The sequence below is a fragment of the Lactuca serriola genome, chromosome 3 (assembly GCF_051521515.1).
Source record: "Lactuca serriola cultivar US96UC23 chromosome 3, Lser_US96UC23_V15, whole genome shotgun sequence".
NCBI lineage: Eukaryota > Viridiplantae > Streptophyta > Magnoliopsida > Asterales > Asteraceae > Lactuca > Lactuca serriola.
The window spans coordinates 574,745-591,644 of record NC_136410.1 but is presented as its reverse complement, the minus strand read 5'-3'; the positions used below and the strand labels follow the sequence as shown (position 1 = coordinate 591,644).

The 16,900-nt window shown below is 30.5% G+C and overlaps 1 long non-coding RNA gene across 1 annotated transcript; it reads right to left on the bottom strand.

Moving 5' to 3' along the window:
* Nucleotides 1-451: 451 nt before the first annotated feature.
* Nucleotides 452-1,392, bottom strand: LOC145091296 (uncharacterized). Its single transcript, XR_013702101.1, has 2 exons — nucleotides 767-1,392; nucleotides 452-616 (listed from the first exon to the last, which is right to left on the bottom strand). It is a non-coding gene; the product is annotated as an uncharacterized LOC145091296 (long non-coding RNA).
* Nucleotides 1,393-16,900: the final 15,508 nt, after the last annotated feature.

Below are 16,900 nucleotides of genomic sequence, written 5' to 3'. Positions count from 1 at the left end.
TATTTTAATTTTTGAATTAAAAAAAAAGTAATTTTATTGTATTTTGAATTAAAAAAAAAATAAAAATAATAATGTGGAGTGGTGTATTAGTGGTAAGTATCCCATGTTAGTGGTAGTGGAATGTGGTGCTGATGTGACACCCACCACATATGTGGTATGTGGTATGTGATGGGTATAACGGATGGTCTAATAAACTCAGAGAATTTGCTAAGTCATTTTCTAGAATTATAGAATTATATGGTTATTTTATAATAATTTTGAAAAGCGCCGCTAATGCGCATGTATTTTGTCATTTTTGTAATTATCTCGTAACATACTCATGTTCTTTTTTTAAAAGATTGTAAGCTTTTGAGTACAATTTGCTCTCGTTTGACCAATCTATATATATCACCAGTTTGTTTAAGCTCTATAAATTATGAATCTTTCTGAATTTTTTTTTTTGTGAGGTCGATTATCAAAAAGGTGTCTTGTGCGATGAAGTAATCTCTTGTTGGTAGCTTCAAATGTATAAAACTGATACAAAGGATAACAAATGATAAAGAAAAAACAAAATCAATGCACCCCTGCTGTCCTCTTCTTTTGCATTGGGAAAAGCCATGAACTTTGTTCTCACTCTCTTATGTACGTAAAGAACAAGGTACATCAGTATTCAGTAAAGTTCAAAATATATTATTAAAATCCGATGTATATGTATGTATAATGTACTAATTAAATGATAAACGTGATAAATTAATTAACTATTACTAGAATGAAATGAATAGGGCACCTCAAAAGGCTACAATCGAGAGAACTTGCAAGCTTTGGTCATAATCTTCAAACGGCATCGACCGGCCAACATTCGGCAACCTTTCCTGCACTAATCGGATAACTCGCTCCCATCTTCTCCTATTTCCATCAAATCCATGATCAGCTCTAGATCTACCAGCAGCTTGAAAACCGATTATCTGGTTCAACTGAAACACAAAAAGCCTCGACTCTTGTGCCACAGACATGATAAGATTTTGAAAAGGTTTCAAACTCAATACTACTTTTAGAAAGAATGGCCATGCCAAGATGGCAACAAATGGTGCACCATGGAGCTTAGAAACCCCTAGGAGTTTCACCTTCGCCAGAGCCACTAGGTGCAACCCCATGTCTTCACTCAAATAAAGCTGCACAGGAAGAGAAAGAGAACGGATTAATTATTGTGTTGAGAAAATCGAGTGCGTGGGTATGTGTGTGGGTGAGTGTGTGTGTATCTATATGCAAGTTTAGATAGAATTTATAGAGATTCGATTCAGTTTTTAGTGTTTTGGTGTGTGTGAAAGGACAAATAAGATAATTCATAGGGTGATGTGGGGTAAGATAATTGGATAATTGGAGTTTTTAATGCAACATGGGATGTAATGACGTTAAAAAAAGTACAACATTGGAGTTAAAAGACAATGGATTGCCGTGAAAAACAAAGTAAGATAATGTTGTTTATGGCTTGACGATGACTTATCACTATATACCCAGATTGGCCTTGGCCTACCTCAATTCTATATCGTACAAGGCACATATATATATATATATATATATATATATATATATATATATATATATATATAGAATTGTAAATATATTACGATTTATGATTATGTGTACGCTTTACTTTTGCCATTTTAACCAGCGGGTGGATCGGGGGTTGGACAACAGTCTCGAACTATTACGATTTTAATCACCCACTTGAGTTGGCTAACACGTATTACACTTGAATCCACGAGATGCATGATCGTTTTTTGTAATTAGATTACGCATTCTGGAATAAAGGAATTGAAAGACTACACTTTTATAGAAACAATATTTGTAAAAAAATAAGAATTGGTTAAAAATTAAATCCAAGATAGTTCACAACAGTGTTGTAAAAATATCGACTAGGTTTCAATTAATCTTTGTTTAGTCCCTAATCGCTATCTAGCCAATTAGAAAGTGTCTAACGATTACTCACCGTCTATACAATGACTATAAGTATAGAAGTTGGTGAATTTTTAATACTTTGAAGAGACTTTTTTAATAGAAACTCTTTGAGAAGTGATTGGTATTATGTTAATGATTTTAATTTATTTTGTTATGATATTAACAATATTTATAAATATTGTTATGATATTACTATATTAGGCATATTTTTTTTTAAAAAAATTAACGAATTTACAATAAGGTCTTCGACTAGTCGTCGACTAATCTCCGACTAGACCGACTAATCCTTAACCTAGTATATATATATATATATATATATATATATATATATATATATATATATATATATATATATAGTAGGTTATAACCCGTGTGTTGCACGGGAATAATAATTAAATTTATATAATATAAAAACAAAGTCAATAATTAAAATTTTGCAATTAGTTATTTGAATATGAAAAGCAAAATTAAGAACTTCCAAAAGTAATCGTCTACATAAAAAAATCAAATACATTTTTTTTTATATAAAAAAAAGGAGTTTCATAATTTCAATTTTGTGGTGATAAAGCTATCTTTCCGTCAACTAACTTGGTACCAGCTAACGATTTTTACAATCTTGGTTGAAACTTGTTTTTGACACAATATTTTGAAATTTAAAGGGTTTTTGAGATTAATTATTTAATTCTAAAAGTGACTTTAGGCAAAAAAATGTTTATTGATTTATGTTGATAGGAATATATATATATATATATATATATATATATATATATATATATATATATATATATATATATATATATACTAGGTTATAACCCGTGTGTTGCACGGGAATAATAATTAAATTTACATAATATAAAAACAAAGTCAATAATTAAAATTTTGCAATTAGTTATTTAAATATGAAAAGCAAAATTAGGAACTTCCAAAAGTAATCGTCTACATGAAAAAAATCAAATACATTTTTTTTTTTATTTTTATAAAAAAAAAAGAGTTTCATAATTTCAAATTTTGTGGTGATAAAGCTATCCTTCCATGAAAAAGAAAGAAGCATTCAATATTTAAACTAAAATGAAAGACGTTTATATATGTGCAATTCTATAACCTTAGAAACAAAGTCCACATTTGTAGTGACACTCTTGAGTTCCTCATTTTTTTAGATGAACCTTTCAATCAGATTGACAAACCAAATAGTTCAAAACACCCTTGCGACGGCCATACACATATACAATCACATGCACACCAATTCATTGGTTGTTTCAAAATGACCAATATACCCCTCCCTTCCCACCAACAATCATATATAGATACATTCACACCACATGTAGATACGTTCACATGCATCTACACACACTCACATTGCACTTAGCCTAATCAGGGGATAAATGAAATAAATATCAATGAGCTTTCCTTTGTTTTTCTACTACTTTCATTCCAATTGAATTAGCCATTCCATTAATTCAACAATTCCATTAAGCAAACATATCGTGTTAAATATTATGTTTACATCTTTAAGTGATTTAACCCTAAATACAGTTATATATTTAAATGAGAATCTAGCATGCATGGACAACTCAAGAAACCTTGTGTTCATTGTAGGATGTCTTCAGTTTGGTCCATCTTACACTTAAACAACAAAAGACAGTAACTTACGGATTATATTACTATATAGTTTTGGTTAAGCATTTAATCAAACACATAGTGTACACAAAATATAAAATAGATAAGATCAAAGGAAGAACAAATGTAATTGTAGATGTAAAGGTGGGACCAAATCTACATATTTTGCTACAAAACAATTGACTGTCTTATACAAAATTAAGAGTTCCATTAAAATCTCAAAAAGATGGGCAGTAGGTACATGAAATTGACCAAAAAAAGGAGCAGTTGTAAATGCAATTTCCATTTCAAAATGGAATTACATAATCGACCACACAACCAATCTTTAAAAACCTTCACCCATAACTGATAATCTTAGTACCTTACAACTCTCTTTAGCAATATATTTTTCAAGAAACAAATAAAAAAATTACCAATGCTCATAAAAACAATCAAACTTATATGAATAAGAACTAAACAAACAAATAAGCATGAATAAAAAATGAAAACAATCTTAATTTGACATTCAATACTGATAAAGAAAAATTCTAACAAATCAAATGTAAAGACCTACACATGAGATGTAATTATATGTTCCAGTGAAGAGATTCAAGTATATAATCCAATTAAGCATATTAACACTTTTAACTTATAAGATGTAAAGAGGTTAAATGGGAATCAAGATAGAGGAAAGACCATGTATTACAGTAGAGTGACCAATATGAATAAATCAAGAATGCATATAAATTTATTAGATTTGTAGTTCGGTATAAAAATTTCTTGCACACAAATTTGATCTTTTGAATTGTCTTAATAGATATGCATAGCGCACCAGATCTCCATTAAATCCATCATATCAAAAAAAAAGAATCTTCTCACATAATAAAACAAATGCAAGGAGATTGAAAAATAACTTGAAAAATAAAAAGATAAAATGTTAAATAGAACATGATATTGATAAATCCATGGAAATGTTACCAAACCAAAACATCCACTCTTTAGTCTTTCCGGTTCTCATGTTGATAAAAAGAAAGAAACACATCAAAAGTAGAGGGTCAATAGTGAGTTCTTTTTCGAAAAAGAAACAAAACTAAAAAAGCTTACCGAGATATTGTAGATGAACCTGAAAATCAAAATTGAGAATACTCCTACAGGGTTAAAAAATGAAAACATTGATGGTCTTAGTAAAATCAATAAAAAGTTACATAAATGTGGCATGTAAAAAATTACCTGAACTGCAAAAAGCCATGGTCAATAGTACCAATGCGCCCAATTCCTCTACTGTGCCTAATCACCTGAAGTGGAAAATAGAAAAATAGCTATTTCAAGGGTTATATATTACCTGAAGTTTTTTTTGTTGTGTGTTCAAAGATCTGGTGAACACCTGAACATAAAGAAAATTTTGAGCAAGATGCAAATCTAGAAAAACCACCCTCCTTTTCTTTTACGCCCCTCACTCTACGTCTTCATAAAAGAAATCCTTGAATGTCCAGATCTCGATTTATCGGTAAAGTGAATTTGACATTATTAATTAGTCTTTACTGGGAAAAAAAATCTATGAATAAGAGAGAAGTTTGTAATCTAAAACAGTAAATCTTTAACCTCAATATAAAGAATGTCATTGGAAGGGTAGATTTCTAAGATATGAACTTTTGAATCAAAGGTATGGTTTGAGGTTTTAGGGTTTTAGATTTATAAGGGAGACGGTGGATAAATCTTCATAGAAGAAGAGAATATGAGGCGTTATCAATTTCATAAATTCGGCTCAAAGTTTGGAAACTTCCTGATTTTATGCAATCTAGTTAACAAATTAGAAATTAAGATAAAATTTTAGTTTGAGCGGGAACACAAGAGTAATTGAGTATAGAAAAACGACACGTGGCAAATATAAGTACTAAGAAGATGACAAGTGGCAACTTTAGGAGTCTTTTATTAGAAGATAAGAGAATATATATATATATATATATATATATATATATATATATATATATATATATATTAAAAAATGTTTGGTCTATTTTTCATGGTGGCAAAAACCAATAAGTAAATAAATTGCTTTTCAAAAAATATTTGACTTAATTTATACATCTAAAATGACCAAAATAAGAAAAATGATGGATATTTTAGGATAGTTATAAAGGTAATATTATTTTTAAAAGGTCAAAAGTCATTCAAAAAGCCAACTTTTCTTTAATTTTCTATTCAACATTTTTATACTTTCATAAAAAAAGTTATTTCAAGAAATATTTTTCTTATAACACTTTTCTAATTTATTGACTTTTTGAAAAATCTAATAAATCAATAAACAATCCCAAACATCCTCTTAATAATATTATTGCCCCGATTTTTTTCGTTAGCCACATATAGGTGTGTACTTTATATAAATATTTTAAAAGTAATTATATTTAATAAGTTGAAAAATTACGTGATTTTATCATTTAACAATACCAACTCGATAAAAAAAAAGTAATTTCGACTTTTAACGCTAATTGTGAATATTCATTTCAATTCATGTGTTGCACACATTATAAATATGTCAACTTGGTGTTGAGCGATAAGAAAGTGGATTGTTGGGTCGACCATTATGCCTTCCTCAGTTTGTAAAGATGTGGGAGAGGTGGCGATGTGCTAAGCATACACATTCATAATTGTGCCATAGCACAAACTTCTTGTTGGTGAATTATTTCACTAATTGTATTTAAGTGTAATGGGTTGACTTGTTGACAAAAATCAATTTTGATGAATATTAAACAAGTAAGGAAGGTGCAGAGTGCACACTTGTTTAAGTTTATTCAAGATTCAAAGTACACTGTTATTTAGAGGTGAACCCCCTGAATGAACAGGAGGACGGGGGCAGCACCCCTGGGAGCGGGGTCCATGGGGCGGCAGCCCCTGGCGGGGTCCAAGCGGCAGAGCCCTTGGTTGGGGTCGAGCTAGTACTCACGAAAAACATACACTCTCATTCTCTTTCTTTTTCTCTGATTTTTATATGAGTTTTATCCAATTGAGGATTTAGAAGTACCACCCAAATACTTCAATTTGAAAGTGATAATCACGATTCTCAAATTTCCAAGTGTCATTAAACCCATATTTCTAAAACTTCTTGCCATCAATCACCAAGCCTTATGTGGTTGGGCCAACATAAAATGTTAAAATGCAAAACAAGAAAAAAAAATACAACACTAATATGTATATAAGATATGTTAAGGATGTCGTTTTTCAGACTTTAGGTTCAACTTTTGACATCGTTACCATGTAAAGTGTGACATTATATATATATATATATATATATATATATATATATATATATATATATATATACCATACTATATTTTAAAGGAAACATTTTTCCTTTCACCACATTCATTTGAAACTTCCATGACTTTTCAATTTCTTTCTAATAATAATTATAAGTTGGTTAATAAGATTAAATAAATATTAAACCTAAATTGTAATCATATATAAACTAAATTTCAATATTAAAATAATATTTTTAACTCTACTTATAAAGTTATGTTTTTTAACTTTTAAAATATTATACTTAATTTATTAGTTTTAATATATTGTTGGATGTAACGATTATCATTTTAAAGATACAAATTTGGAACAATTTGTATAAAATACTTAAATTATTAATTTGAATATAATATTACAGGGTCAACTTAAATATAAATTTTAGTTTAACTTAAACAACCCAAGTAATATATTGTAAATAGTTAAAATTGATTAATCGTAGTGACTTTCTAATAATTATTATAAGTTGGTTAATAAGGTTAAATAAATATCAAACCTAAAGTGTAATAATAAATATACTAAATTTCAATTTTAATATAATATCTTTACTTCTACTTATAAAATTATGTCTTTAACTTTTAACATATTAGATAGATAGATAGAGAGAGAGAGCGAGCGAGCGAGCGAGAGAGAGAGAGAGAGAGAGAGAGAGAGAGAGAGAGAGAGAGAGAGAGAGATGAATGTTCAAACGAGAACAAATATAAGATCCAGAACGCAAGAACAAACGTAGGTCAATCATTTCTTTTTAAGTAAAAATACTAAAAATAAATAGTTTAATTAAATCAAATTAAATCATAATAATGAAATTTGACTTATTTAAATCACGTTTTTAACTTTTTATCATATCTTCAAAACAATCAATTATCAACAATCACCTATCTTCAACATCATTAGAACTTATCAATCACTATATCGAGAATCGCGAGTTCAACATCATCAGATCTAGAGCATTTCTAATCAATTATGTTTCAATGTTTGCTATCTACAACTTCATCCATGGGTTCTACTTCAACATAATCAGAACTCCATCACCGATTATCAACGAAAGATCGGGTTTATATCAATCCTCCAACTTATATAATCACGTTCAATATTTTGAATTCAAGCAAATATCGAACTTAAGCTTAGAAAAACGTCAAAACTACTTTTTTATTATCTCAATGTAATTGTTTATCATCAATTTTGGGTTTATTTGGTTTGATTTGTACTTTTTTTGTTTACTTCAATATGGTTTTCAATGTTATTGAACTCTAATTTTATGCACTACAACTATTTGATGAAATGCTCCAGATGGTTTTTACTTAAACGTAGATCTCAAATATAGTAGTTTGTCACCGATTTGGACATGATTTGGTTTTATTTGTATTTTTTGTTTTCAATTATTCATGTTTTCCTTAATTGTATGCACATTAAATGTTTGATGAAATGCTCCATAGAGTGTCAAAATAGTTTTATATGTTATTCACATGTGAATAATACATAGCATTTCATATTTATTCTCTCATCTTAATATATATATATATATATATATATATATATATATATATATATATATATATATATATATAGATTCATATGTGCTTGTATTTTTTTATATGGTATAATCACATATGAAATTTACATCCTATTTTTTGCTGGTATATTCATATATCGAGGTATATTCACATTTAAATACTTAATAAAATTTATATTCATAACTATATCATGTAATATTCACATATGAATATACCAATAATATTTACATGTGAATATAACATTAATATTCACATATGAATATACGAGTAACATATTGATAAAAGTTTTATTTATTTTTTCATCTTAATAAACATATATCGATTCATATGTGAATGTATATTTTCTTTATATGCCAAAATCATATATGAATATTACATGATATCTTTTTCAAAATGGTATAATCATATGTGAAAATTAGATGATATATTCTCTTTATATGGTATATTCACACGTAAATTTATATTCACATTTGAATATTACATTTTACATTTAGTTTATTTGGTATATTCACATATGAATCTTACATTACATGTTTTGTTTATATGCTAAATTTACATAGGGAGGTTTAAGCATAAACGAATACTATATAAATTCTATATTCTAATGTGAATATACCATGTAATGTTCACATGTGAAAATACCATGTAATATTTACAATGAATATATCTTGTAACATTCACATATAAATATACCTATAATACTCACGTGTGAAGATTACATGGTTTATTCATATATGAATATACAATGTAATTATTTGCATATGAATAAATCATTTTTTATTTTTAACTTATATATATTAACATTTTTTATGTGTATTTACATGTTAATCAGAGGATAGTTATACTTCAACACACGAAACAAATTTCATCAATGGTTGGTTCATGTCACAAGGGCGATGGTTGGTTGGTCCAAAAGAGAAGTCATTATTAAGTGAAGACAATATAGTTGCTATCATCCCATGTGAGTGTTGTATAATTTAATATATTTATCAACTTTTATCATGTTAGATTCACATGTTAATGGTTTTCATTATCCAATATATATTGTCTACCCCAATATAATGTTGAAGTTACATGTAAAATAACACACTTCCATTATATTAAAATAATTCACAAACCATGTGTCTTCTTCTCATGTTTAACATATCAATACAAATCAAACTTATTAATAATCATAATGTATTCGTATATGAATGTAACTATTAATCATACATGAATTGATTCATGTGTGAAGACATATTCACATGTGAATAGCACATAATATATTCACATTTGATAATTAAATTATATATTTACATGTGAATATTACATGTTATATTTACAAGTGATAATATACCTTATATTCACATATGTTGATAATTAAAATATTATTTACATTAACATATACTAGATGTGTGCCCGCGCAAAGCGACGCTAATAAATAGCTCTTTTAAAGAATAATTTTTTTACGGGTAATAATTATTAGATTTTAAGATTAGTTATTATCTAATAAAAAATTACCACTTTTAAATAAAATATCTATGTTTAGACCTTATATTTATATTGTCTGTTTGTACAATTGATGTAAATTAATTAGTATATATATATATATATATATATATATATATATATATATATATATATATATATATATATATATATTGATAGGTTTTATGCATAAGAACAGTCCTATGTGCTCATACAAACCCTAATGCTTGGATCTAGGTTTCTCTATTGTACATGCTTTGAATCCAAGACTAATAAACTTAGATCTAACATATTATAAACTAAATTAGGGTATATAGAATTACCTTTGATTGTTATATAGCAATAACAATCAATTCCTTGCTTGGATTGGCCTTAGAAAGCTTAGTGCCTCAAGTGTTGCACCTCTAATGGAGTCACAAACACCATATACAACTTGGATGAAGAGGAGAAGAAAGGAGGCTGCCCAAAAACGACTATAAACCCTAGAGAATCAGTTGTCCACGTTTTTGGGGCCTAAGGGGTCCTTTATATACTTGTGTGGGTTGCTAGGGTTTCAGTCAAAACCCTAATGGACAGCTTAAACTCTAAGCAGCCCATGGAACCTTCTGGATAAGGCCATGGACGAAAATATGATGGGCTCCCATCATAATTTCGTTCACCCCTTGTTCCTTTTGCATTCCTTAGCCCAATAACTCAATTATCCAATAATTGCAGTCCAGTCCCCTAAATTTAATTAATCTCTTTTAGCCACAAAATTAATTATCAATTAATTCTTGACTAATATTAATTAAACAATATGATTTCTCCTTTAATATATTATTCTCATAATATATTAATAAATTATATTTAAACCTTTCTCTCCTTAAATCATCCTACATATTGCTATGGTGAAGGCAACCCAAAAGGACCATGCTCATAATTGGGTCAAGTACATACCAAAATAGTTATGGACTTAGACACTAATCCAACAGTCTCCCACTTGGATAAGTCTAATAACTATTTTCCGTATGACTTCAGAACCTGATCAGCAATTGTAGCTTTCAAAAGCCGCTGTCAACTCTGATCTTATCAGATAGCGTGTCCTCTAGATAAGGGATTATTTATTCCTCCATTCTCAAGATATCGTATAGACAAAAGACATGAATTTCAATCATTCTCTCTATACTGTTTCCCGACTTTCGATTTATGACGACTGACAACAGACTACAATTGAACACATCAACTTAGTCCCGGATTGGCCAAGCGCCTAGGTGTCATCACTAAATCATCGAGAGGCCCACATATATCGCTTTCATCCCACTTTGGATGAAAGGAATGGATAAACTTCGACTCAAATGCTCGCTTGAATTTACTGATCGAATCACACACAACAATAAGTTTTATAACATCAAGTTACTGGTGCGTTTACTTATTATCAATGTGCAACCGACCAACAAATAACAACTCACACGTCTCGGTTTCAAGAATATAATATATTATCGTCTCACTAATCACTCGTGATAAATCTATGAAGTGATCCAAGTGAGCGTGGGTTTAATCCAATACTCTAATCTTATCAAAGCACTCATGAACTCTGCAGCAAACTTGTGCTATGTCTAAACACTTCAGACAATCTATAGACATATTCATGACAGTCTTTATTCATACCTACTCCCAACGTATGACTGAATGTGGATGTTTGAATAACCTAGTTATTCTGGAAGTCAAAACATGCAAACTGAAACATAAGAATAATACTTAATCCTATATGGCCTCAAACTTGTGAGAGTAAATAAAACACTTCTATTTAACCACCATATTGACTACTTATTATTATCGTTTACTGTTTCAGAAAATCAACTTATTACTCAAATTACAACAATAGCTGTCCCATGCATAAAGCATGCACACTATGTTTCCTATGGTCCTTACTTTGTGAAATAGATCAATTGAAAAACCTTTTCAATGATGCTCATTTCACAATTCCCAATCTTTATCATAAGTGTAAGAACACAAGGTTCTTTGCTACTATTAGAATATGCTAGATTCTAACATCTTATGCAACGATCCTTTCATAAAGTCATAGCACAAAAGTCACCAAGACTTGGCTAATGAAATTACAAAGTACTCTCTCAGAAATTGTTGCAAGAAAATTCCATAGACGCGAAGTCTCACATTCAAAGTACATTCCTTTGAACATCCTTCTTGCATAAAAGTTTCTAATCTAGACATAGACTCTCAACATCCAACTTCCAATATGGAAACATTTCCATATTTGCCAAATGACAACTCATTCTTAATAGAATCTTATCTATTCATAATAATGTCAATATGGTCCATCCAATACCATACTTCCAACTACTCACAAGCGGCCAATCCTCAGCGAACTTTGGATCGTCCTTTGATAGTTGTTCAATTATTTTAGTCAAAACCAATTCTAGTCCTTTTTCCCTCTTAATGCGCTAGACATTTGGAAAATTTTAGAATGGTAAAATATTATAGCATTTGCAATCGATCCTAAACCCGAAGCGTATGGGACACGATGCATAATGTCTTACATAAAGATATGATACTTTACCAATCTTTTGCCATAATATTATATGTGTCATGTTCTCACAATTCGAACTATGAAGAGGGATGCCGTAATCATAATCGAATTTTAAGAACACACAATGTATCCTTTGACTGAAAATATTAAAATTTCTCAATCTAAGCTTTAGATTTTGAAACGAAGTATAATATTCTCTCCCTTAATTATATTAAAACAACTTTTCAACCCATGCAACTTTGCAAATTGAATCTTTGTTTTTCTATAATTAATATTGCTAACTTGCAATACTCGCCATAATAATCATACAAGCATAACACTTATGCTCCCACTATCATGATGATTATTATCATATAAGCATAACACTTATGCTCCCACTAGCTTTGACATGTATTCAGAAAACAAATGAACTTTCAGAAAACAATGCCTATTGAATTTCTGAAATTCATATTTCTAATACCAGATGCTTCGATAAGCCTTTATCTAGGCTTCTTAACCTTATACACCTTTGTCTTAGATAGCTCATATGTGTGTTTAAACAATTCAGAACTTATCTTACTAAGTTCCAAATGTTGAAACTAATTGCCAAATCTCATAATTCGAACTATGGAAAGGGATGCCGTAACCATAATCAAATTTTGAGAATACAATTTTCACAATCGTTATCTTCTTAAAATCTCTTTTTGTGAAAGCATTTCCTCACAGTCATTTTCATGAAGTAGGGAATCTTATGACACTTAGATTTTATGGTGTATGAGTTCCTATCCATGTGAATTTGCCAAAACCAAGGTTTGCGACAAATCCAAACTCATATGGACTGAACTTTCTTAATCTTGATTTCTTGCCTTATGGTAACACGAGTGCCCACCATGTCTTCCAAGTAGTTTAGAAACCTGTCCTTACATATCAATGTACTTTCCATCGACTAAGGCTCTAGTATGCATTCAAATGAGAACTCATAGAACTCACATACGCAATTAACTCAATTGGAATGGCACAAAAAACAAAATAATTTCATCACGATAGGTTGTAAACCTCAAGTCGTGTGCTAGTGATGATCGATAAGGTTTATTCTTTATTTGTTCTTGAAACCTTTCAAGACCATTAAGACTCCCATTGACTCCTTGACATATAAGATTCTCTTGTCAAGAAACATTTCTTGACAAAGCAAATATTCAAGAGTTAGTGTAGTTCTTATCAAGACAAAACACTTCACAAATTGGTCCTAGTTGGTCTTTGTCTTATCCAAGACATCACAACTTACCAATTTCTAATGTGCAAGAATAAGAAAACTTTTCCAAATTCCACATTTGATGAGTGTTATAAACCTACTTAAGACTTGTCACTCAATGTCACAATCTTGGAGTATGACTCTAAGACTTGATATTGGAACGAAGTATGATTGACTTATTGATTTAACCATTTCTACAATACTCGATTCCTCTTCTTAGACATGCAATTGCACTAAGACTCACTTAGAGGATCAATTGAGATATGGTTCTTAATCATTAAGACTTCATCATAAAACACAATAAAAGGTACTCTCCCTTCTTCTTAGAATGGAGAAACTTTTATCTTTCTGCCTTCTTGATTCTTCTTATTCGTTCTGCTATTGATTGAAACTATTTCAGTTAACTCAGAATTATACTCAATCTTATAAGTATAACCATATTTACTAAACTTTAGTAAATCATGACGAATATCTTTGTCACTCTTGTGGTAGACTTGATCAACGTACGACCTAGTGTACTCGATCTCCTAGTCCTTCAATTGACACTTTGCCAAAGAATTAGTCTAAGTTTCCCAAATGTGAAAGATTTTCATTCATCATACAATACACGTTGCATGATTCCAAGTTTCTGTCCAGTTGAAACTTGGGTGATGAGAAACTCTCCCTATTTGGTAAACTTTTGATATGTCCACAAATAACATAAATAAGAATCAAATCCATTGTTGCTAATAATAGAAACATTCAAACATCAATTTTTTTTCATACATGCCATCGCAAGGATAAATAAATAAGATAAAATCAAAATTCATTTTATTGCGGAAAAAATTTGTCCTTACAATGCAATTCAATTGAAAAACTATGTTATTACATATTTCTTAACAATCTATTCTAACTCTAAGTAGTAGCTCAAGAATCCATTCTTCAAGTAATGCGATCGAAATCCATTTCTTCATGATTAGATTCAGCTCACTTCTTCCCTCAAGCTTCCTCTCTTTTCTTCGATCCTACAAAACATCAAAATGTAATCTTATCACGTCATGTATTAAGAATCTAGAATAGGAACTCAAAAGAGTTAGATAATGGATTTTACCTGAAGCAAAGCCATATTTCTTGACTCTCCCATCTCTTAGATCTCTCAGGTAGTTAGGGCAACTTCATCTCCAATGCCCCTTCTCTTGGCAATAAAAGCAAATGGACTCTTTTGGCACAGCACATCGGACAATCACAGACTTAGTTCTTTCTGCACTTCCAATGTTGCCAGTGTCCATTGAAGTTTGGGAGTTTGATTCACTAGACAAGTTTGCTTGACCAGCACGCCAAATCATTGCTGATTCAGCAGCTATAAGCAAATAGGTGAGATTAATGAGGGTCACGTCGTGATCCATCATATAGTACTTTCTAACGAACTCACTATATGATTCAGGAAATGACTGAAGAACCCAGTCAGCAGCCAACTCGCTTGAAATCTCGACACCCAACATGCTTAACCTATCAATGTGTGACTTCATCTCTAAGACGTGTGCACACACAGGTTTCCCATCTTCGTGTTTACTTGCCAAAAGGGCTTGAGTGAGCTTGAACTTTTCAAGCCTTTGAACTTGTGGGTCAGGGAGAACGATTGGAGGAGGTGGAGGAAGTGAAGCATGACTCTCATTTCCTTGATCGTATCTCAGAACGTCATCTTCATTTGGAAAGCTTGTTCCAAAGGATTTGGGAAGGCCATTGACTATTGTAAGATTCAGACATCTACAAAACGGGAGAAAATTCAAGTTATGTTGATTAGAATACTTGATGTAACACCCAAATGAAACATCAAGCTAGGATCCAACACAATATTCTACAACCTAGAAAAGGGATGTCGTAATCTAGTTGCAAAATATTTGAAGGTAGGTAAATGACGATTTACCAATTTCCACCATGAAAAACGAAAAGGAAGATTAAGTTTTAAATGAATTGAAACTCCTAGATCTTTTGAGATTCATTGAACTTTTCAATGGCATGTTTAATCTCGATTATGCCCTACTATTTGTGACTGGGATGCCGAGGATCACAAACAAGGTGTGAATAACCATACGAATCACGTGGTGCACCCAGTGCTACTATCACCTAATCAATGTGCCGGTTAGCCACACACTCTCCATTGATCTATGACAAACATCGAGTCACCCTTCGCTACCAATGTCATCCCCAAATTAGTGTGCCGGTTAACCACACACGCTCCACTAACGTTTGACAGGGGTACGAAGTGTAATTCTATGGATTAGCATACAATTTCACATTTTTCCTAAAGTAACTATGATTTGGGAATTTGAAAAAGCATTTAGTTACTTTGTATTTCATTATACTTATAATGGAAGGTTTCTGTCCTATCCTACCCGTTCGGCTAACGACCCTCCACTAGTCAAGAGTGCGGTGGGTAAGAGTGGATACCCATTCAATCGCCATTTTATAGGCAATTTCCTTAAACACCCCTTATAGACCAGCTTGGTGAATGAGGCCTATTAACAGTAAGACTGACTGTTTACTCATATATAATACTAGACTTTTAATGTTATATATAGTATAGGGTGTATTTTACACTTTTAAAATACTAGGTGGTTTAACTTAGTAAATTATACTTTTAATTTAATTAAATGTAAACCAAAAACTTTATGGGTTTATTAAATCACTTTTAATTATACACTTTAATTAATTAACAAAACCATAAGGGTGTGATTCGAACTTTTCAAATTACTAGGGTTTTAGAATTTAACATTTCAAAATTAAACTTATAATCAACTTTTAAATTCCAAAACTTGAGGGCAAGTCTTGAAACATTTCAAAACATTAGGGATCAAATAACAAATAATTCAAATTAAACAATTAATTTCATAATTATCTACATTTGACCTAATCTTATTTTAGTCATTAGATAATTACCAAATAACTTTAAATAATCCATATTTATCACATAAACAACCAATATTTAAAAGATTTGAAATTATCTATTGTTTTCGCAAGGATAAACATTTAATTAAGATAAAATTCGGATTTTAGCTTCAAAAAACGAATTAAGCATCAAGTCCAAGTCAAAACAGCAGCCAAAACCCGAAAATCCCTCTGTCTGACCCCTGGACTCGCCGAGTCAAACAGACTTGCCGAGTTCATCCACTGACTCGCCGAGTCAGGTCGGGCAGAGGCCAAAAAAACGTTTTTTCAGTAAATAATTCAACATAGCATCACATACAACTGAAACCAATCAAGGCTCTGATACCACTGATAGGTTTTATGCATAAGAACAGTCCTATGTGCTCATACAAACCCTAATGCTTGGATCTAGGTTTCTCTATTGTA